This window comes from Chelonia mydas, chromosome 2 (assembly GCF_015237465.2).
Source record: "Chelonia mydas isolate rCheMyd1 chromosome 2, rCheMyd1.pri.v2, whole genome shotgun sequence".
Taxonomy (NCBI): domain Eukaryota; kingdom Metazoa; phylum Chordata; order Testudines; family Cheloniidae; genus Chelonia; species Chelonia mydas.
Window position 1 is genome coordinate 106,501,444 of NC_057850.1, and position 23,334 is coordinate 106,524,777.

At 40.5% G+C, this 23,334-nt stretch overlaps 1 long non-coding RNA gene across 2 annotated transcripts in view; it reads left to right on the forward strand.

Annotated features, from left to right (window-relative positions):
- Positions 1-23,334, forward strand: part of LOC122464530 — a 149,999-nt gene that overhangs the window by 13,547 nt on the left and 113,118 nt on the right. The window contains exons 2-3 of one of the 2 annotated variants that reach the window (XR_006288660.1): positions 22,946-23,146; positions 23,243-23,312. This is a non-coding gene — a long non-coding RNA (uncharacterized LOC122464530). Of the gene's footprint in view, positions 1-20,909; positions 23,147-23,242; positions 23,313-23,334 lie in introns of those variants that run through there. The other variant, XR_006288659.1, reaches the window with a different exon arrangement.

Below are 23,334 nucleotides of genomic sequence, written 5' to 3' on the forward strand. Positions count from 1 at the left end.
ATTAAGAGAGGAAAAACTGTTTGGATAAAATAGGAGAAACCAAAGCTCCAACCAGAACAGAACCTCTTTGGAGGCTCATAAAAGTTTTTTCTCTCTTTGCTCCTCCCCCTCCCCACCTTCGGATGTTTCTGCCCTTTAAACTTTTGGCTGGGACCAGAAGCCAAATATATAACATGAATAGGACCTGAACATATTTTCAGCCTGCCTAGAAGCAACAAGTGCTAGAAATCTCACAAGAGCACTTATTCTTATGTGATTTCCTTCCCAAACGTGCAGGCCTTAATGAGTTTCATTGTCAGTTAGCTCTGTTAGGTTCAGCAATCAAAAGTATCTGACCATTTGGGTGCTTATGCAAAACCAATTTCCAGATCTTTGAGGTTCACCTGCATACGCTCAACATAGAATTAAAAGTGTACAGCTTTCCAAATTACCTCTTGGTAAAATTAGTCCTATAAAGCTATATCTTATAGTGTAATATAGCTTTTCTTTCCCTTCTTTGCCTTTTATTTTAGCAACCGTCTTCTGGCACCAACAGTCAGGCTATTGCCAGTCAATGCCTACTCTTCAGGTAGATCCACGGATAGGCTAGGGGCAAGACACTTACCGAACAACAGCAAGGGTTCCTTTAGGACTGTTTATGGTGACTCCAGACCCTGTTGTGGGGAACCTAGGGTACAGCTACATTATGATAAAAGACGTGCTGCACAGCTGTGGCTGGCCCAAGGCCAGTGACTTGGGTTTGCAGAGCTTGGTAGTTTAGCTGTGTAGATGTCTGGGCTCTGAGGCCCTCACCCATTGCAGGGGTTCAGAGCCTGGACTCCATTCTGAGCCCAAACAGCTACGTTGCTATTTTTAACCTTGCAGCCCCAGCCCCATAAGCCCAAATCAGCTGACACAGGCACTGAGACTGAGTGCTGCAGATTTTTTAAAACAGTGTCGATGTACGATTAGGGCCTGTCTGCTTATCTGAAGATGGCAACCACTGCATGGGCACTTATTTCTTATTTCATTTGTTAATCCTTAGAGCCAGCTGAAGGGTGAGAGTTACAAAGAGTTTGAAACCTGTTACAAATATGAGCAGTATGCTGTAGTGTTTGCTGTGCACTGCAGGGGCCATTTTGTTGCACAGCAGTAATCCATGTGATGAGAAGAATAGACTGCTCAGATGGCCTTCAACGGGTACCAGCTCCCTCTCTCTTAATTCCCATTGAAAGCTTATATCAGAGATCCCTTCATGTCAGGAGTCTCTGAGGGTTGTTTTCACAGATTTTGAAGCTAGACGGGACCGTTATGATTATCTACTCTGACCTCCTGTATAACACAGGCCAAAGACCCTCACCCAGTGATATCAGTTGGGGCTGACCTCAGGCATATATTTTCAAAGACACCCACTGTTGATTTAATCCCCCTGAGATGCAATACTACTCTCTCATTTCTGGAGCAAGCCTGCCTTCTTCTTTCCCCACCTCTTCTCTGAACAACATTATTTTTTCCAGATCAGCCAGGTGTTCTTCCAGATTACATGCTTCCCTTCCTATAACCGCCAACTTTCTTACCTTCCAACCTTACTCCTTCTCCCCAGCCTCCACAAATCTCCTGACTAATGATATGCCCAACACAATGTCTTATCAGAATCTTTTCTGTGCCAAGCCAAGAAGCTCTGTTCCAATAGTGCACTCTGTAGGCCTTTCCCTGGTCAAAGGTAATGTAGATTGCAAAGGGTGCTTCTTACTCTGGGAGATACGGGGAGGTGCTCTTTGAACAAAGCAGTCTTTACAATTAATAATATCTATGAATCTATGGTACTGTTATAGTCTCTCTAATTAGTGCTTGCCATGCTACTGCATCTTAAAAATCCTTGTTCCTTGGCAACCTCGACGCATCTTCTCTATGAAGCTGAAAATTCTTCTGCATGCTCTCTAGCCAAAACCTGAAGGAGGGATGGAGTGACTAGTAGCATAGTGCCATATGAAGATTCTGTTGCATCCATATGAGACTTGAGCAACCAGCAGCCTCCTCCTAAGAGCCTGCTGTCTGCAGATAGGATTAAGGCATCAGAAGACTCTTACCAAGATCCTATTTTCTTTGGAGAGGGATCCAAGTCCTGTGGAGGCACTCTGTGCCAGAGATTGAAATCTATGATCAGAACTAAAGTATTCTTGGGACAAGTTCCTTGGCAAAGACAGCAGAATCACAGAGCACTATCAGTCCTGTAGTTTTCTATAATGTATGTTACCACTTGCATTGTCTGGCCATCCACACCTATGCTGACATGAGCATTTCAAGTGTAGACAAGCCCTAAGAATGTGTTACTCCAGTGAGGCCATTTCTTTCACTGGCAGTCTATGACATAGGTTATTTTCTCAGTCGGTGCTGAAGTACATCGAAAGCACAGCAATAGCTGTAATTTCAAGTTTTTATATATATATTTTTTTAGGCAGATGTATTGACTATCTATAATTCAAAGCACAGGGGGTTCGTGCTTTTCATTTTGCTTATAAGAAGGTCATGGTGAAATCATGCAATTGAATATTTTTCATGAAGCTGCCTATGACAAAGACAAAGAAGAAGGGTTTGTCAGAGCATTATGAAAAGGAAGCGAAAGAAAGGAAGAGAGAGATCTGTATTAGATTTTAAGGTATGTTTGAAAGAATGAAATTTTTAAAAAAATGCTTTCAAATCCTCAGGGACTTTCCAATTTATCAAGAAAGACACATTCTTCCTAATGAAAGGTTACTGACCTTCATGAATGTGACAGTTCAATTACAGCCCATTCATATGCAGAGCAGCCGTTGATAAAGGATTTAGGAAATGTGACTAGCATAGCAAAAAATGAAAGCAAAAAATAAAAAGAAAAATGTCTATTTTTTTTTATTGTGGAGCAGGCATTCTAAAGAAGGTTCACTCAGGTAGTAGAACCGTTTCTCCTCTGGCCCAGCAACTCATTAGATTTGCTTCAGTGAATACATTGACTTTCCTCCCCTTCTTTTTCTACTAATATTTCTGTCTTTTTAATTCCCTGAACTACTAAACCTAACAAATCATAAAACCTTTAGGATGCTGAGATGCCCGGTTTCAAAGATTCCCCCCCTAGCCACCCCCCACCCCCCAGGACTGGCAGAGAAAGCTGGAATGTGTTATTTTAAGTGCTTGACTAGTATTTAAACTCTTAAATGGATGGAAAGTTAAAGCAGCAGGCAAACGTACACACATGCACACACACCCTTCCCTCCTTCTTCTGCCCTCCTCCCCCTCCCCACTTGGCCTATCCAAGACTGTTAATAGCGAAAGCAGATATTGGCTAGACTCTCTGGAGCCAGCCTTCAGCCAGTGGAGGGTGACACCTGTGAGCTGATGTTTGTTGAACTCCTCCAGGTGTAGGAAAGATGCTTAAATTGACACAAAGCAGGAGCTGTAAAAAGAGCCAAGGGTGTCACTCATATATAGCTCCTAGGGCCAAGATATTGTGAAACAGCTGTAAAGAAAAAAAAAGTTTCAGAAACTGTGAAATAATTATTATATATAAATATATATACTCATATAAAATATGTACACTACACACACACACACAGCCCCAGCCCCCTTGCAAGTGAAGGTGATCGCTCTGCAATTTATCACATGGCTATGTGAGAAACACCCTCTCCTTTGGCATAGCTCCCACAGGTTGCCATGATTTGCAGGTGACCCACGATGGATGAAACTAAAAGGGAAGCAGATGGAATGGGAGTGGTGTAAGCCTGGTGCTGAGCTTGATCAACTGCAGCATCTAACATTTTTAAAGTCTGTATCATGGTTATGCAGAAGGCAAAGTCCCATATCCAGCAAAGTACTTAAACACTTGCTTAATGGTTAATCTGGGCTGCCTCCACCAGCTTACAGAGTTGAATTTTTTTCCAGTGTTAGTAATTTTCAGGCTACTTTACGGATAAAATCAGTAGGAATGGGACCAACTATTCTGCTTCCTTGGTAACAGAGAAATACCATGAGAGGAAAAATGCAAAGCATTCACTGCTTACCTTATGACCAGGAATGGTTTCTCAGACGCTGGAAGTGCTGTGGGCATGTAAGGCCACCACTTGCTCATTGGACCCATATTCATCTTGGTGGGTTGAAGCCTGTGGGGAGCCATTGGACCCTTGTTGGCAGGAGTTCTCAGTATCTGTCTTTGTCAAGGTAGAGTACCTGGTGTTTCCAGAATGTACCAGTGAGACCTCCCTTCAAGAAATCATCACTTGACTATCTTGCCAACTACTGGCCCATAGTAAATCACACATTTTTAGGTGACTACTGGGGAGGGGATGGCAAAGGAGCTCTTGCAATATTTAGTGTCTTCTTTGACTCTTCTTCTTCTCGTCCGATTTTGGATCGGGGCTGTGATGGAGACTATTTTGGCAGCCTTGAGTGTTAATCTCCGCATAGCAATAAATAAAGTGACTGTGCTGATTTTATTGGTTCTGTCAGATACATTTGATACTACTGACCATAAGGAACTGTTGACATGCTGGCAATCCCTAGTAGGAATAGTTGGGCTCACACTGGAGTGGCTCTATGCCTATTTGTCTGAGAGGACTTAGAAGGCAGTTGTAGGCAATAGTTCATCTGCAGAGTGCTTCCAGGTTCCACTTTGTTAAATCTCTTGTTCTTCAGGTATGAGATACCACTAGGAGGGTTAGTGAGATGACTTTGGGTGAGGTGCCATTAATATGCTGATGAGATCGATCTCATCAAATTCTGTTGATGCAGTGAAATGGGTGGCACAATGTCTACTTGAGACTGGGCCTGGATGGAGGCTAACTGACTACGGCTCAGTCCAAATGAGATGGTAGGATGTGGGAAGCAACCATAAGAATTCACAAGGAATGGCACTGCAAACTGAAGGAATGTGGTTACCATTTGAGACACAAATTCAAAATGCAGAGTTAAAGTTAGACCGGAGTCTGCTTCTGAATGCACAGGTAGCAGCTGTAGTCAAGAATGCCGTTTTTTATCCATATATGGTGAGGTGAGTAGGACCATTTGTTTTGGATGCAGATTATGCTACATTATGCATGCCATTGTCACATTAGACTTCTATAAAGCACTTTGCTACGTCACGACACCACTCTGAAACTGAAGCTGGCGCAGTATGTGCCCACTTTCTAATTAAATGGAGTTCCAGGCTGAGAGCACATAACACCAGGACCCCCACTGGCTACTGCTGAATTTCTGGGTGGAAAGAAAGGTGCTGATTTTTCTTTTTAAAGCCCCAAATGTTTTGCGACCCAGTTACCTGCAAAATCATCTCTCTCTTTTGTAATACTGCCACAGATTAGTGATTAGCTTAAGTGCTCATGCTGGAGTTTACTTGCCATAAACAGGAAATGACTGCAAGAAGATCGTTCACCAGCAGGGCTCTATTTCTCTAAAAATTAATTTTCCCCATTGGTCTGCAAGAGCCCAGATTAACTAGCTTCCCAAACATGCTGCAAGACCCATCTTCTTTCCCAGGCACGGCAGGGAGAAGTTTTCTTGGTTGACTGTGGCTGTCATGGCAGGATGAGCAATTTGTCGCGAATTACTAACAAGATTTTAGATGAGATTAGGGTGACCAGACAGCAAATGTGAAAAATCGGGACGGGGACTGGGGGGTTATAGGAGCTTATATAAGAAAAAGACCCAAAAATCGGGACTGTCCCTATAAAATCGGGACATCTGGTCATCCTAGATGAGATTGAAATATTAATTTTAAGGACACCCAGAGCATTGAATGGGCACTGGCTGATCTTAGACATTTTTTAAAATTCCACATAAATCAAATCTTATATTCTTTGTGAAGAATTGCAGAGACAAATGGTATCAAGCATCTTTGATTTCATCGTCTGCCCTGTACCCATTAATCCCTCTCCTGTGAATTTATTCTAACATTTCAAGCTTATAAGCAGCATCTAACAACCACCATACTTTTAAAATCAACCTATGGTGATTAAAAACACCCTAAAACCTTTACAAGTTTATTCCTTTCCCTCAAAAATATGGGAACAAACACAAAGTGCACCTGCCAGAGGCTCAGGACAGTCCCAAGATAGTGACAACTTCTGTCTGGATAAATATGTCACAGCTTTAATGTCAGATATCTCACAACCCTGCAAGACAAGAATTGGGGACTTAACTCCACTAAAGGGGGTGATTCCCAAAGGGACCCCAAGGTTCCAAGCTTTGAAAGGCCTAAGATATTGGTCTTTAAAATTGAGACATTTTGAGTCTAGAAATGCTCTCTCAGATAATTTAATGGGTTTGTATAGCTGCCTCCGTACAGTTAAACTCACGATATTTAGGACCCATTCATCATAGCACTTAAGCATATGCTTAGGTTTTAAGCATGTGCTTATGTCCCATTGAAATCAATGGGATCATACGTGCTTTTTCTGAATCAGGCCCTAAATTAGTTAAGCTTTTCAACTAGAGGGATACAAGAAATAGTTCCAGTAAATTCTATAAAGCTCCCTAACTCATTCCTAAAATAGTTTGTTGGTGTTCTATGTAGTATGTATGAAATATGATGTGATATAAAGCTTTTACTGGAACTCATTTCAGAGAGCCTCCATGACTCACTTGCGTCTTTGCCCCTTCTGGGTAATACACCAGCCCTGACACTGCAGTCTCAGTGAGATCTACAGAACAAGCCTATAATACTTGAGGTTATTGAAACGTGAAACATTTTGAAATCTGATTTACTTTTTCACCACTGATTTAAATGTATTTACTTTTAGCACAAAATTCAGCTTAGACAATGGACAATGCATCTCAGCCAGCCAGTCAGCCTGCCTTTAAATTCTAGTTAGCGTTACTTGCTGCTTCGCTTTAGAATATATGCTTTTTAATATTCAAAATAAATTTAAAACGGTCTCTAGTGAATGTAAAAATAAAATAGCCAGAATGAGAAGATAAATCAAATCTAAGTCTTGGTCTTAAAGTTTGTTGACAGGGTTCCTTTAAAGTTTACTCCTCACTGTGAGACTTAAGTGTGCAGTCAGGCATGTGATTGAGAGCAATCCTAATGGGCAGACTGTAGTAAGCTCACCAGCTAAAGCTCACAGGCTAGGAGGGCTTGTTCACCAGGGGAAAAAACACAGTCCACTGCTGCTCAAGCTAGGATGAACTTTACATACTGTATGCCGTTTTTGCTTGATTAAAAATGTATTCATCCTTAAAGGCAAATCACCCAAGGACTTACAATAAGTCACAAATACAAAGATGAATTTATTGAATGTGCGTTTATGTAACAGTCTCTTTCTTTCTTTGCAAAATCCGTACTAGTTGGTTGGTGACTTCTGTTCACTCACTGGTCCAGGCAGGTTCTTATGAATCCGTTCACATGGAAATCAAACTGCACCTGAGCAAACATTGGAAGGTGGGGGAGGAATAGCTTTCCTTTTGCAGCCGCAAACAGTACATGCCTTATGCATGTTTCTTAGGGGAAAATTTTCTCTCATGACAAATTGCTTGATAAAATATTGTAGGAATTAACTTTAGAGTGGTTAATAACATGAAATTGTTCTTTTACTGTTCCATCCTTCCGCTGATTTTGGGAAGAAGTGGCTGCACCAAAAAAAAAAAAATTTTTTCAGGAGAAAAAAAATCTAATCTCATCTTCGCCCTTTCAATGAACCTGAATGTGAAAATGTGCTAGGAGAGCCCCCAATGAACTAATAAGGGATGGCATGGAGGAAGGTCTGATATATTTGGACAGTTCTTCTATAGAATCCTAGAGAAATAAGCCAGGAGGTATGCACCGCAATTTACTTCGGAAAAATCTATAATCCTATTCCAGTGGTCTGAGTGGTATGTAACCTCGACAGAAGCTCAGCCTGTACAGGACTAGGAATGGAGCCTCAGATGAGCTTGTGAAAGAACAATCAGTCCAGCCCAGGAACATGGCCTCTGAAACAATTTCAGTTCCTATTTATAGTCACTCAATGGACCAAACTGTTGGTGGATTTGTTTGCCTCAAGTGACCACAGAAAACTGAACATCTATCAAAGCAGGTGCTGTGCAGCAACAGTGTGGGGAAGTAGGTGTATTTTTATTTAAATAAATATTTCAACTGGGATATAAATTGCAGACAGTGCTACTAATTATAAAAACCCTGAAGAAAATAAAAACACAAAACAGAGATCCTGGCTGGCAATAATAATGAATCTACAAATAGGACAGACACTTTCCTTCCTAGCGTCTCAGGACATATTTACAATAGAATCCCATACCACAAGCACCTCCAGAGCAGCAGCCATGGCCTATATCCAGGAAATATTACATCTGTTTGTGTATATAGCTAACTAGCTGAAGCATTTAAAGAGGGCCCACCACCGAAGTGTCAAAGTGCTTAGGTTTCTCCAAAAGAGCATTTTCTACATTGATAAAAGCAAGAAAAACAGTTACATTCAAGATTTATTACAGAATCTGGGCATTTCTCCAGAAAAAACACAAGTTTCCAAAATCCTAGAATTTTTGCATGATAGCTCTATATTGAGGTCAAGCTAACAAGCTTTATGAAGGTGCAGGCTTTTCTGATGCTGACAGTCTGGGTTTGTTGTCTTTTTGCTTCTTTATGATGTGTAAAGCAATTCTGATTTTTAAGATCTTGGTTTTTTCCTGCTTGTTTGCTAGTCTTGTCTTGTCTTCCCTGGTTTTGCTAGAGGACTTGCTACTGGTTTTAGGGATGAGGTCTGTGAGCTCCATCAGCTTCTTTTTGAAGGGGCAAGATGTTGAAGCTTTAACAAAGACATTTTTCTCACGTTTCTCAGGCATTTGAGTCTAATATGTATTAATAAAACCAAAGAAACCCCCCAAAGTTTGAAATGTCTGAACAAAAATAACTTTTCCTTTAAATTAAACAGGGTCCACTTTTATGGTATCTCTGAGGTTATAATCCTGCCAGTTCTCCTGTCATCCATATAGTCTCCCAGGAGAAGTGAGACAAACAAGGCATGAATTCCTATTAAAAAAAAACAGAAGAAAAAAAGAAACGCTTAAAAAAGGGGGGGGAGGGCAGAAAAGGCAGAGCCCCCTTTTTTTAAAACCACAAAGTCAGCTCAGCCAGCTTAACCACCCACTTGAGGACTGAGGATTTTTTGGTTTGCTGGCAACTGCGAAAAATTGAAAAAAGTTGTTTTCCGTTAACTAAAAAGAAAATATTACATACATTTTGGTCAACTGAAAAGTAAAAAAGAAAATGTTTTGGATCAAACAAATCTTCTGTTTCGTTTTGAATTGGAATGGTTTGTTTTGATTTTGACCATTTCAAACATTTTTTATTGTTTTAAAGATACAATTAAAGGAAATTAAATATAAAAGCTCATTTTGAACCAAAAAATAAAATCAAAATCCCATTTTGACATTGACAAAACAAAACATTTCAATTTTTTAAGAATTGTTTGTTTCTGACCAGAGCAATTTGGCGAAACCAACATGAATTCATGAAGTGTGCTGAATTTGCATTTTTTTACTGAAAAAAATGTCAGCTGAAAATTTTTGCCCAGCTCTCCTGAGGATTTCCTTTGTGTAAGGGGAGCCCCCAGTTGGGCTCAGCAGCCCCCTCTTTTGGCCACAGTTATAGAAGGCATGGCCAGAGTGGGTCTGTGTTGCAAAGACCCCAGAGCCAGCATAACTAATATCCTGGGACCAAAACAACTACAGCAGCACGGCAAGCACAACTTATAGTCATGGGAAGATCAGAAAAGTGCAATGGTGGAGATGAGCCAATCCTTAAGATCTAGCCTGGTTTCCTGAGTGCTTTGTGTGCATTTCCCTAGTCTTTTAATATCATGGGTTTGAAAACTATCTTCCCATGTATTCCCATGTTCCTATTTGGCCTGTTCTTGCATTAAGCAGCAGTCCCTCATCTCAGTGCCACATCTGACAGAGGTCTGTGAATTTTATTCCTTTCCTTCTTGTCTCAGAAATATGACTTGATTCATGTGCAATGTGAGAGAAGGGGGTTTTATTTTCCCAGTAAAGATTGTGTGGGAAGAAAAATATCCATGCTGTCAAACTCTTCATGACTAATAAATATTAACTGCATCATCTTCTAATTATCCCCCCCAAAAAATTTGAATATGTGGCCAACTACTTAAACCATCTGCTAAACAGCACACTTGGAGGTTTCATCAGAAAAATAGGCAATGGGGTGAAAATGTGAATAATTTAACCCAGAACCTAGATGAATAGGACATTGTGAATTTCATTTAAATTGTAGGGGGTTTGTAGGAGTCTCAACATTAGCGACAATCTTGTACGTGAAGTACTCTGTAAACCTTTTTCCATGAGGATATACTTGAATGCTCAAATTAGCACGCAAGCATTGAAAAAACCCTTTAATTAGGGTGTGGCGGATTTAAGATTCCACCTGCAGCACCCATTTCGAAAACCAAGCTAAGCACAGTACGTGTCCATTGTCTAGTCTGGGCGATACAATAACTAAACTCAACCGAATAAGTACCGGACAGAGTAACAAGATTGGTTTCCATTTAAGTTTTGCAAGGCAGATGCGCACCAGTTTGACTCCCATTCACATTTTTCTTACTTTTTTTTATTCTTCATTTCTCTTGTTCTGGCAAACTTGTTGCTGTGATGTCTTGAGAGAGAGAAAAAAAAAAAAGAGAGAGAGAGACTTTGAAATGCCAGGCAGCAAGCAGGAATAACCCAAACAGCAAGTGATATTTCAAAGCTTCTGGTCAAAATGAGTCATCAAGCTCTGGGGCCTGCATCTTCTCAGAAACTCTTTGAATTCTGGATGCTTACAGCCCTTTTCACCGCTAATAATGAGACCATCAACAAAGTATTTGATCCCTTCCATGAAGGCATTACAGAAATTGGTGCTATGCTCTTAGACATGAAAAAAACCATTTTGATATACCTGCTAAAATTGTCATGCTCAAGCCAACTGTACAGGATCATGGCTCATTGTTTCATTCTTTAATGACTTCCAGCAGGATTATAAAGAACTTTATAGAAAGAACAAAATATGTGCCAAGAATATTGAGCTATTTTATATATCAAATATTGAGATGTTCAGGATCACAGATTCCATAACTGGTTATATAAAGTACTGTTTGTGAAGTGGATCCTTCCAGCATGTAATTTTCCTTCCTACTCCAGGGCTAGAGTGAGCCTCCTAGAGCTTCTGGCCTTCAGCCTGCTTATAGGGCCAGCTGTGGCCTGATTAGGGCGTGGCCCCAGATATGGCCGCTTCCCCCAATCAGCCTAGCTTTTCCCAGCCGCAGCCCTCTCCAGGGCTGCTTTTACTATTGGCTCCCCCAGTCAGCCGTCTCCCAGGGCTGTTTTAACCTCTTCCGGGCCGGAGCGGGGTGACCAGCCCACTACAGAGTGCAACAAGGATTATGCGCTCCTAGGACATAGTCTCCCTAGTGCGAATTCTGGGAGAGAGAAGACTTGCACCATCCCCCACTCAGTACCCCTGGTAAAATGCAAAAATCTTTAACTCATGTGTGTGTGTGTAAATGCGATTTGGGAGCTGTTCCTCCCCAACTCTTGGTCCTCATTCCTCAGTGCTCAGGATGTTAGGCAGGAAGTTAATGCTGAAGGGTATATAATGGACAGCGTTACCCAGTTGTGTTGTGGGAGTTTTTCAGGTAAAAAGACTGGTGGTATTTTTTTTTAAAGTGACTTACTGGGTATTTTTTGTTTATTGTGACTGAGCAGCATTTATGATGTACTGAAATACTGGCATATGATTTGCTTCACTTTCAGTTAATTGCTGGTTTTGTTTGATTTAGGTCAATTGAAAATGAAGTAATTCTTCCCACTTCTATTGTAAAAATCCATGACTTCAAATCCCAAGAGATTATAGTTGTTGAAGATGCCTAGGGACCGAACATTCTCTTGTGTGCTGGGGATGGTGGCTGGCAAAACCCCCAAGTCCCAAGAGAGGGACGTGGTCAGCCAGCTTTCAGACCCCGCCAAGTCAAATGCATGCACATTGCTATTGGAAGTAAGTGCTAGGGTGGGAAAACACGTTGCTCTTTTTGAGAGCTGTAGTAAACAGCACTGCCGAGCACTTTGGGCCTGATCTGAAGCCCACTGTAATCAATGGGAATCTTTCCACTGACTTGACTGAGCTTTGGAACAAGCCCTTAGTCCTCCACCCATTTATTCCTTTCTGCCCTGTTCAGAGAGGACCATTGCTCAGAGGCTCTCCACAGCCACTACCACATTTTTCTGCAGTATACCTCAAAACAGTAAGGCCAGTATCTGGCCCTTAGGTGTTCATTACTACAACCTGATTCCAGATCTAATTTTTCCAAATAAAATTTTTCCCAGTCATTTTCTTTGAGTTAATTCCCACCTGAAATTAGGTTTGCTGTAGGCTATAATAAAAGTGCTGGGGAATAGAATTATAGCAGAAGAAATACAAAGGACATCTAATATTGAAAACCTCACACTGTATACTCAAATATTAGTTCTCTCCTCTTTCTAAATATAATTTCCTTCTTTGACAGGGTTACTGGCCTAGTGGATGCGGGGAAACAGTAGATGTGATATATCTGGATTTTAGTAAGGCTTTTTACATAGTTCTCAGATGTCTTAGAGAAATGTGGTCTAGATGAATTCACTATAAGGGGATGCACAACTGATTGAAAGTCTCTACTCAAAGAGCAGCTAGCAAGGGTTTGCTGTCAAATTGGGAGGTCAAATCTGAGGAGGCCCCTCGAGAGTCCATCCTGGGTCCAATACTATTCAATATTTTCATTAATGACTTGAATAATGGAGTGGAGAGTATACTTCTAAAATCTGCAGATTCACCAAGCTGCGGGGGAGAGGGAGGAAGGGTTGAAACCACTTTGGAGGACAGGATTAGAATTCTGTGACACATGACTAGAAAGGGTTAAACAGCCTGCAAAATAAATAACCCTCAAAAGACATGTGGGGAGATAATGTTTGTGTTTTTGTGTATTTACATATGTATGAGTAGGGGCGACAATGTAATCAACAGTCCCTATCTATACTGTATTCTGATAATTCAGAGGTTAAAAGAAGATTCTAGCTTTTAAATGAATTGTAAACACAGGATATCTTGGTATTCATCTCTCTTTGAAATGTACTGTAAATGGTGGAGGAACAAGCAAATGGCCTTATGTTAATTCGTATAGCTAAGTACCAGTGAGGGACCTCCTTCAAAGTCATCCTAATTACCTTTTGTTCCCTGAGGAACTCCAACGTGTCAAAATACATGAAATTGTATAAAAGATCCTTGGATCCTGATTCTGTCATCTCAGATCTGCTTAGGCTTCACAGGGGAAGTTTGAGTTGCAAGACTGAGGTCCCAGTTATGCTGGTACTCCCTGAGTATGATATTTGGACATTGGACTATGACCTACGAACTGAATTCTAAAGGAACTCTTTGCAACTACAAAGCTCACCATCTCTGCTATGAATCTGAAGCTCAATGGATTGAACTCATGTCTGTATGTATATTGATCTTTTAACCATACTCTCTCTTTTGGTTTTTAATACATTTTAGTTTAGTTAATAAGAATTGGCTGTAGCGTGTATTTGGGTAAGATCTGAAACATTCATTAACCTGGGAGGTAATGTGTCCAATCCTTTGGGATTGATAGAACCTTTTCTTTTATATGGTGAAATAAGATTTTTAGAAATCATCATGTTTGACATGGGTACCTGGATGGAGGCCTGAGGCTGGATCACTTTAAGGGAACTTTGTAGTTTGGACTTCTGAGTAACCAGTAAGGTAATGAACAAGCTGTTTTATGGTGGCTTGGTAAATCCAAGGATTGGAATATCCACCAGCTTTTGGGGGATTATCTGCCCCATTCTTTGCAGTTCACCCTAATTGAGTGACCACAGCTGGCTCCCCACTAGGACCCTGGTCACAAATTCAAAAGGACCTTGACAAACTGGAGAATCGGTCAGTATTCATCAAGATGAAATTAAATAAAGACAAATGCAAAATACTTCACTTAGGAAGGAAACATGAAATGTACAACCACAAAATGGGGAATAACTGGCTAGATGGCAGTCTTGCTGAGAAGGATCTGGGGGATATAGTGGATCACAAACTGAATATGAATCAACAATTGTGAAAAAAGCGAATGCCATTGTGGTGTATTAACAGGAGTGTGTATTAACATTGTGGTGTATTAACAGGGGTCTAGTATGTAAGACACTGGAGGTAATTGTCCCACTCTACTTAGTACTGGTGACACCTCAGCTGGAGTACTGTGTACAATTATGGGCACCACACTTTAGGAAAGATGAGGTCAGATTGGACAGAGACCAGAGGAGAGCAACAAAAGTGATAAAAGGTTTAGAAAATCTGACCTACTTGGAATGGTCAAACAAACTGAGTGTGTTTAGTCTTGAGAAAAGAAGACTGAGGGGTGACCTGATACCAGTCTTCAAATATGTTAAGGGCTGTTGTAAAGAGGAAAGTGATCAGTTGTTCCCCATGTCCGTTGAAGCTAGGACAAGAAGTAAGGGCTTAACCTGCAGCAGGGAGATATAGGTTAGATATTAGGAAAAGCTTTCTAACAATAAGGATAATTAAGGACTGGAATAGGCTTCCAAGGGAGGTTGTGGAATCCCCGTCATTGGAGATATTTAAGAACAGGCTGGACAAACACGTGTCAGGGATGGTCTAGGTTTACTTGGTCTTGCCTCAGCATAGAGGGCTGGATTTGATAATTTCTCAAGATCCCTTCCAACCCTACATTTCTATGACTCTATAATGCTAGTTTTCTCGTTTCTATAAACCTCCCGGCTATTCACCGTGGATCTTTATATGTATATATATATAATGCTGGAGTACATGTTAAGGTCAGTTTATAGAAATTACTGATTGTCGAGACAATAACAGAAGAAAAAAGTCTCATTGTACAGAGCTAAAAAATTCCTAATGGTTACATAAAGCAACAACAAAGGAGCTTGTACTGTCTATCTCTTTCATAGAAAAGTCTATGACTCTGCATACAACAAATCCATGAAGGTTTGAACACTAACTACAGAGCATGTTGGCAATCAATGCACCCCTCTTGCAACTGGTGATGGATTTTCTATAGATCTTATCGCTAGGCAGAACGGAAATGAGATGCAATATGTTCCTGCCACAGACAAGAACTGTGGCTTTTAAATGCTGTGCCTTGAGTTTTTGACTCTTTTTCACTTGCTTTGCTAGTCTGGTGATGCTATCAACTTCATGAGAGCTTTTGTTTAGGGTTTATTTTTCCTCCTCTTGGTGTTTCCTTTCACACTTTGGCTGAATTTAAATGAAGCTTTCTGCCTGCCAAAAGCAGTCCTCTAACTGAACAGTATCTCTGCAAAACTTCATTTAAACATTAAACAAAAACTCTGGGATAACCAAAGTTTGTCATTTGGGGATGTACAGTGATGTTTCAGTATGCTCTGGTTTCTCCAGACACAAGTACAGTGAAGAGGCCAAGCTGGCACTGGTGAAGCTTACTGGTCTCCCATCTCCTGAGGGCGCACAGTGACAAGGAAATGCCCTGGCTAAAGGGGAGCAAATCAACCAGCTTTACTAGCGCCAGAGCAATTCTGTGTGTTTTAGGTCATAGATTCATAGATTCATAGATACTAAGGTCAGGAGGGACCATTATGATCATCTAGTCTGACCTCTTGCACAACGCAGGCCACAGAATCTCACCACCCACTCCTGCGAAAAACCTCACCTATGTCTGAGCTATTGAAGTCCTCAAATCGTGGTTTAAAGACTTCAAGGAGCAGAGAATCCTCCAGCAAGTGACCCATGCCCCATGCTACAGAGGAAGGCGAAAAACCTCCAGGGCCTCTTCCAATCTGCCCTGGAGGAAAATTCCTTCCCGACCCCAAATATGGCAATCAGCTAAACCCTGAGCATATGGGCAAGATTCACCAGCCAGATACTACAGAAAATTCTTTCCTGGGTAACTCAGATCCCACCCCATCTAACATCCCATCGCAGGCCATTAGGCCTATTTACCATGAATATTTAAAGATCAATTAATTACAAAAGTCATGTTATCCCATCATACCATCTCCTCCATAAACTTACTGAGCTTAATCTTAAAGCCAGATAGATCTTTTGCCCCCACTGCTTCCCATGGAAGGCTATTCCAAAACTTCACGCCTCTGATGGTTAGAAACCTTCATCTAATTTCAAGTCTAAACTTCCCGGTGGCCAGTTTATATCCATTTGTTCTTATGTTCACATTGGTACTGAGCTTAAATAATTCCTCTCCCTCTCCAGTATTTATCCCTCTGATATATTTATAGAGAGCAATCATATCTCCCCTCAACCTTCTTTTAGTTAGGCTAAACAAGCCAAGCTCCTTGAGTCTCCTTTCAGAAGACAAGTTTTCCATTCCTCGGATCATCCTAGTAGCCCTTCTCTGTACCTGTTCCGGTTTGAATTCATCCTTCTTAAACATGGGAGACCAGAACAGCACACAGTATTCCAGGTGAGGTCTCACCAGTGCCTTGTATAACAGTACTAAAACCTCCTTATCCCTACTGGAAATACCTCTCCTGATGCATCCCAAGACTGCATTAGCTTTTTTCACAGCCATATCACATTGGCGGCTCATAGTCATCCTATGATCAACCAATACTCCAAGGTCCTTCTCCTCCTCCGTTACTTCTAATTGATACCTCCCCAGCTTATAACAAAAATTCTTGTTATTAATCCCTAAATGCGTGACCTTACGCTTTAAAGGTGCTGCCCCCGTTGGCTGTGCTGCAAAATCACATGGCAGTCCCTGAAAGTTCTAGTGGCTATTGTTACTTGTTCCTTCAGAGCAACTTCAGAGATTAAGAACTGATCTACGCCACAAACTTATGTCAGTATAGCTACATCGCTCAGGGGTGTGGAAAATCCACACCAACCTCACCCCCGGTGTAGACAGCGCTGTTTCAATGGAAGGGCTTCTCCTGTCAATATAGCTACCACCTACCACCTCTCAAGAAGATGGAGTACCTACATCAACAGGAGATGCTCTTCCATTGGCATAGTAGTGTCTTCACTATGCGCTACAGTGGCACAGCTGCACTGGTACAGCTGCAGCATCATAAGTGTAGACAAGCCCTAAATAATAATTGGACCTAATGGGAAGATTCCCATTGATTTCAGTGGGCTTTTGGATCATCTCCAAAGGCCAGAATCTGCATTCAGTATTCACGGTAAGTAGTATTTTCTCCATGAATAACCCCACTGATTTCGATAGAACTATTCACCTGGGAAAGTATTACACAATGTCAAGTTTGCAGGTTCTGGTCCAAAGTAATTATACCTGAGATACTGGAATCTTTTCCAATCAAATGATCTTTTTTTAAAATGATTTTTTTAAAATCACCAACATTATTAATTATTTTTCAAAAAGACGTTATGCCTGTCTTTCAATTCCACCCCCGCCCCCAAACCATTATATATATATATGTTTTAATTTTTCATTTACTGAAACTGGGTTTTCACTAAGTGAAAACTATAGAAAACCATTGTGATAATAAACACGACGAGGAGTCCTTGTGGCACCTTAGAGACTAAGTCACCTTAGTCTCTAAAGTGCCACAAGGACTCCCCGTTATTTTTGCTGATACAGTCTTGGACAGCTACCACTCTGAAACCTGTCACCATTGTGATAGTGTTTTTGATATTTTGTTCAATAAAAATTGAAGGGAGGTGGTTGAAAAAATGAAAAGAAAAAGGGGTCCATTTCAAACCCTGCGACTTCTTAAATTTTGAAATTTGTCATGAAACTAGATTTGCATTTTCTGATCAGCTCTAATTTAAACCTTTCTAGCAACCTCTTCATATCCTAGTTGCTTGTGAAGCTCACACTGGAACAGACCTTCCCTATTTTCTATGGCAAATGCTTAAGCTGGGAAGACAAATGAATTAGACTCTCCTGGATCAAGCATGCCATCAACCATCCACCAAAAAGTTACATCAGAACAAAGCCATTTCTAAACTTTGTTTAAAGTAAAGCTGAGGCCATGCTACTCTCATGAAAGTGGGGGAAAACCACTTAAAATCAGGAAGCTACACTATGTGCAGATTATGAAATTGAAATGAATGCATCTTTTGCCAGCTGGTTTCACACCTCCAGTTGGCAAGCCACACAGGTTTGGAAGGGAAGTAAATCAATTTTTCAGCAGAAGTAACTATTTTTGTTATCATATAGATTCCATGAGCTATGCTTTGGGGCTGTCAAGGCAGGCAGACAGCTACATGGGGGTGGACAGAGAGAGGATGATGGAGATGAAATCATGACCTCCACTGAGTCTGCAGAAAGAAAGGCACTTTGGGATCCCATCCACAACAGATCTTCAACCTGGCTTGATTTTGGAATAGGCCTCATGAGAGGCCACTCAGGGCCTTCCACTGAACAAAGCATGTAAAAAGTCATCTGATGTGGGTTTTGCTTCAAATGAGAATTTCGTATGTCTTCCAGGCTTTAATTACTTTTATTTTACTTCTTTTGCACTTGGGGCTGTGATTGCTTTGGACAAAATGAGATAGACAAATAAAGAGAAATACTGTCTCTTTAAAAAATGGGCAAGAGAGGAGAGTTGGGAGCACAAAGGATCTTCCCAGACACTAGCCTGAAAATCAGCTGATAGGCTTGTGATCAAATGTGTTCATGATGGCAGAAGTTTCTTATCACTGCATGAGGTGCAGTTATATTGCTATTACTTGTTGTTCATAAAAATCACCTGCCCTCTAGGACCCTTAAGTGTTGTTAGAGTGGAAATGGAGTTGTATCAGTTTCGGTCGGGAATTGCTGCTTTACTTCAGAATGGATGAGTTAGCTCTTAGCATTAGCAGAAAAGGGCCCTCAATGCACAATGCAGCAACTGGTTTTCCAACATGCAGAGCAAATCCATGCTGTGTATTGTAGGTCAGGATCACGTCTTAAGTTGTGTACTAACTGCAGGACTAAATATCTTCTGGCAATCGGGCATTTGTTTTCTGGCATGTCTTCATAGCAAGTTCTGGAATAATGACTGTGGATACTGCTCTTTCCCTTTGGTGTTTCCCATCCCCCAATGGATTATGGGTGAAATTCAGCCCTGTGCAGAGGGCCAGAACAACGTCTATGCACCATGTAAGTCCCATTTAAGCCCTGTTTTGATTAGTTAAGTAGTGCATAGCCTCTATACAGGGGTGATTGTCTCTTCCTGTCAGTAATAATTACAATAGACATGGTTGAATTTTTGGCTTAACCCTCTTAGTAGGATTGGTTTGGGTCCAAGTTCCATTTGATCTGAATCACTAAGCTCTAGCGGTTCCTGTTGCACAATCAATGTTCAAAGCCATTTGGCTAAAAAGTTCTGGTTGTGAATCGCATATAATTTGTAAGAGGTGTTGTAGCCATGTTGGCCTCAGGACATTAGAGAGCCAATGTGAGTGAGGTAGTATCTTTTATTGGATCATCTTTAGTTGATGAGAAAGACAAGCTGAGGAAGAGCTCTGTGCAGCTTGCAAGTTTCTCTCTCTCACCAACAAAAGTTGGTCCAATAAAAGATATTACCTCAACCGCCTTGTCTTTCTAATATAGTTTGCAAATGATGCTTTAGTGGAGCATGGTACTATTGGCTAGAGAAAATTAGAGAATGTGCACAGTAATGTTTATAGAGCCAAACTAGAGATTAGTTTCTATATGCTACAAAACACCAGACAGTGTTAGAGCCAGACATCTCTAACGGCTACCCGGCACCAACACTATAATACTCCAACAGCCTAAGTACTGGCGTGACCCTGCGGCTCAGAAGAGTAGTTCTAGATATATGTGTGGTACTGAAGCTAGGAAAGTCAATGCATTACCATGTTAAAGACTGGTTTATTGCAAGCAAAATGCTGCATGCATTTTGTCATGTGGAAATATCACTGCTGAAGACTGATAAGGAAGCAGCAAAATCACTGGGGAGAGAACTAAGTAGGAGCTTGAAAACATTTCTGAAAAAAGAGAATGAGAGGGAGAAAAGGAGACAGAGATGTTCATAGAAATCCTTTTGTAGCTGTCCTTTTGAACTCTGTCTTCAAGACTACAATAATTTATTCATCAGAAAAGGTTCACAAACGTGCTAAATCTATATTTGTAGATTTATAAGTTATTGAATAATACAGAAAAGAACGTAAATCAGTTGTACACAACTTTTGTTGCGCCATGGGTCACAATCGTAACTTTCCAGATCCCAAGGGTTAGTGAGGTGCAGTCCTAATCTGCATACATATTACCATACATTTATACAGGAACTGAATCAGAGATGAATGTGAACAGTTATTATCATTGTGTATTTACAGAGTGTGGACAGGACTTTACAAAACACATAGGAACGCAACATATATTTTGAGGGCTGTAGAGTAAGACTGGCACTGTTTTTCTGAAACCTGTTTCACTCATCTTTGAGTGGGCCACATGCATTAAACAATACTGGCTTCAGTGTTGACTTCTTCAGATTCATAACAGAAAAGATCTGATCTTCCAAAGAGGTACCCACAGCTATTACACAATTCTGGATCTGTCCTGTGGATGGACCACATGAGTTTATATGGCTGGAGAGCAGGAATCTTGAATTCTTATTGTCTTGTCAAATCTACCTGAACTCCATTTCCCAACACTATTGCTGGTTCTTCCTCTCTCTCTTCTCAACCCCCACATTAGCAGAGAAAAGGTTACATATTATCAGACCTTTTCATGCATTTTCTGGTGCTGATTAACCATTTACCCACTGGAATCAGCATTTCTGGATATGGGGTAGATGCTGATCCTGCAGTGAAAGACAGATTGGCCCGGGGCAGCAATAGTGACTGTCACATTGCTGTAGTCTTGAATGACAAGGACAGTTAATTTCATGCCCCAAAAGATGGAATATTGGTGCAAAGGGTCACTGACACCATGGCTATAGACCATTTTATTCCTAAAGAAAGAACCCCAAGAGAGTTCTTTAAGCCTATGTTCCTTTTGAGGCTCTGCAGAACAGGGGGGAAATGGCAAATAAAGATTATAAGGCTGATTTTCAAAGTTAATCAGCAATGGGCACTGACATTTAGTAAGATGGCCAATGGCATCCCTAGTCAGAGAAGATCCTGGGACGAATGCCAAACTGCCAACACAATGGCTGGATAAGTCTGCCTAAAGGACACAAAGGGCACTGCTGGGAGAAATATTCCCTTTGACTTCAAGGCACTATGATGCTCTGCATCAATTACTATCTAAAGAGATGGAAGAACAGTACAATGTGCTCAGAATGAAATGCTCTACAGGCAAGTTTAGATTTTATACTTAAAATGGACATTTATGGAATTTAATTCAGTGCCTCTTGTCTTGAGAAAAAGTGCAAAATGACAAGGAAAAGGAGATGAGAACAGAGCATAGCTGTTTCTGGTACCATGTAGTGGGGAACCTGAACTAAAACCTCAAATCTGAACACCTGAAGGCTGAGACTGTTTGAATCCAGACTCAGATTCAAACTTTGCAGCTTGGGCCATCTCTCTAGTACAATCAAAACTTGATTATTTCCAGATATGGGCCAAATCCTCTGCTGAGTAAGTCAGGGTCAACTCAGTTGACTTCAATGGAGCAAGGTCTTGTTACATCAACTAACATTTGCACATGGTGTTATTAAAAAAATGTGGCAGGTGTCTGTCATCCCAGCAATACTTAGCAGGAATGATGGTTGTAACTGAGAGTAAAGGAAAACATGATTGACTTTTCCAGGTGTATATTCTAGTGGATCCAGCATCTGAGAATGTATTTGATACACACAGAGCTAAGTCCATATGCAGGGATAAGAGTGTATTCATCTGGGAGCATAGAACTCATATAAGCCAAAGTAAAGGGAGTGTTTCAGTTTTCATATAAAAAGGATAATGTTGCAGTGTCATTAAATAAAAGTTACATGTTATTTGATTTCTGATACAAAGCAGTACACTCTCAGATACTATAGTGATGGGCTGAATTGTTCGTTAACAATGCGGTTCAATGCTACATCATGTGACTGGTTGCTTGAGTCATATGGTGTTTCTGCTCTGTGACTGGATGACTGAAACTTTTTCAACAGGAATAAGAAATAATGAATAATGAAAGCTATGCTCTAGTTCAAATGAGAATTAATGTGGGAAAAGCCCTATGGAGGTCAGACTAAGTGATCACAATGCTCCCTTCTGGCCTTGGTATCTATGAATCAGTTTTTGTAATCCTTCAGTCGGCTCTAATTTTGGGTGATCTGTTGAGCAAGTACTGATGGCCTGAATTAGTACTTCCTTGAATCTAGCTTATGAGTGTGTTTTCAGAAAATTCTTTTTTATTTGTTTATGTTTTTTCTGTAGTTTATTTTTTGTTGTTTTCATACCTTATGATTCCATGTGAGGCATTGGGCTCTTCTAGCACCATTACTATAGCCATGTTGTATATGTTACATGGAAGAGGGCACCATGTATGGTTTTTTTCCCAGCAAAACTTACAGCTCTAATGGGGAATAATCCTAATTAATACTAGGGGACTCACATAGGAAAGCATATCTTTTAATTTTAACACCATATATACAAAATATATGTATATTTATATCCCCTATTAGGATAATGATTTAATATGTCAGGGATATATAGGTTGTTTGTTTCTACAACATCTATGATCCTATGTTAGTCAAGGGGTGTGTGTACATGTATAGATAGATGGATCTACAGATATACAAATATAGATATATAATGTTCTTTTAAAGGACCTAACATGTAAAGAAGATGAAGAAATTGTGGTTTACTTATCAATTGTATTTCTCTTCTTAATAGTGTTTGCAATTTGTTCATGAAACGGCAGTTTCTCTGTAGACTTATACAGTAGCTAAAAACTATATTCGTATATCCCATCATAAAGTAATGTATATTTATTTTTTAAAGTATGTCCTTTTTATTTTCTTTATTACCCACCCCTTTTAGCTCTCACCTCCTCTTTGTTAAAGAGGACGATGGGTGTTTTCGTCTGGAATCAACCTCCCCATCCAAACTGGGCTCATGACCCATCATGCTACTGCTGGTATAGCTACAAGTCTGACTGTGAGTCTAAGCCTGGCTTTCTCTCCCATCTGGCATCACAAAATTGCTGTCAATCAAGTGATCACCGATAATTTCAGACGCAGGGTATTGCAAACAGCGACTATCATTTCTGTCATCACTTCCAAGGATTTGAGGCTTGTCCTTGTTGCTTTGCTAATTTGCTTTATTTATTTACTGTAGGTGCTTCTGCCACATCTTTGTGTACATGGGTAAATGGAAGAGACCAATTGCATGGTTGAAAAAAACCCAGGTAAGATGGTAAAAGCTTCTGT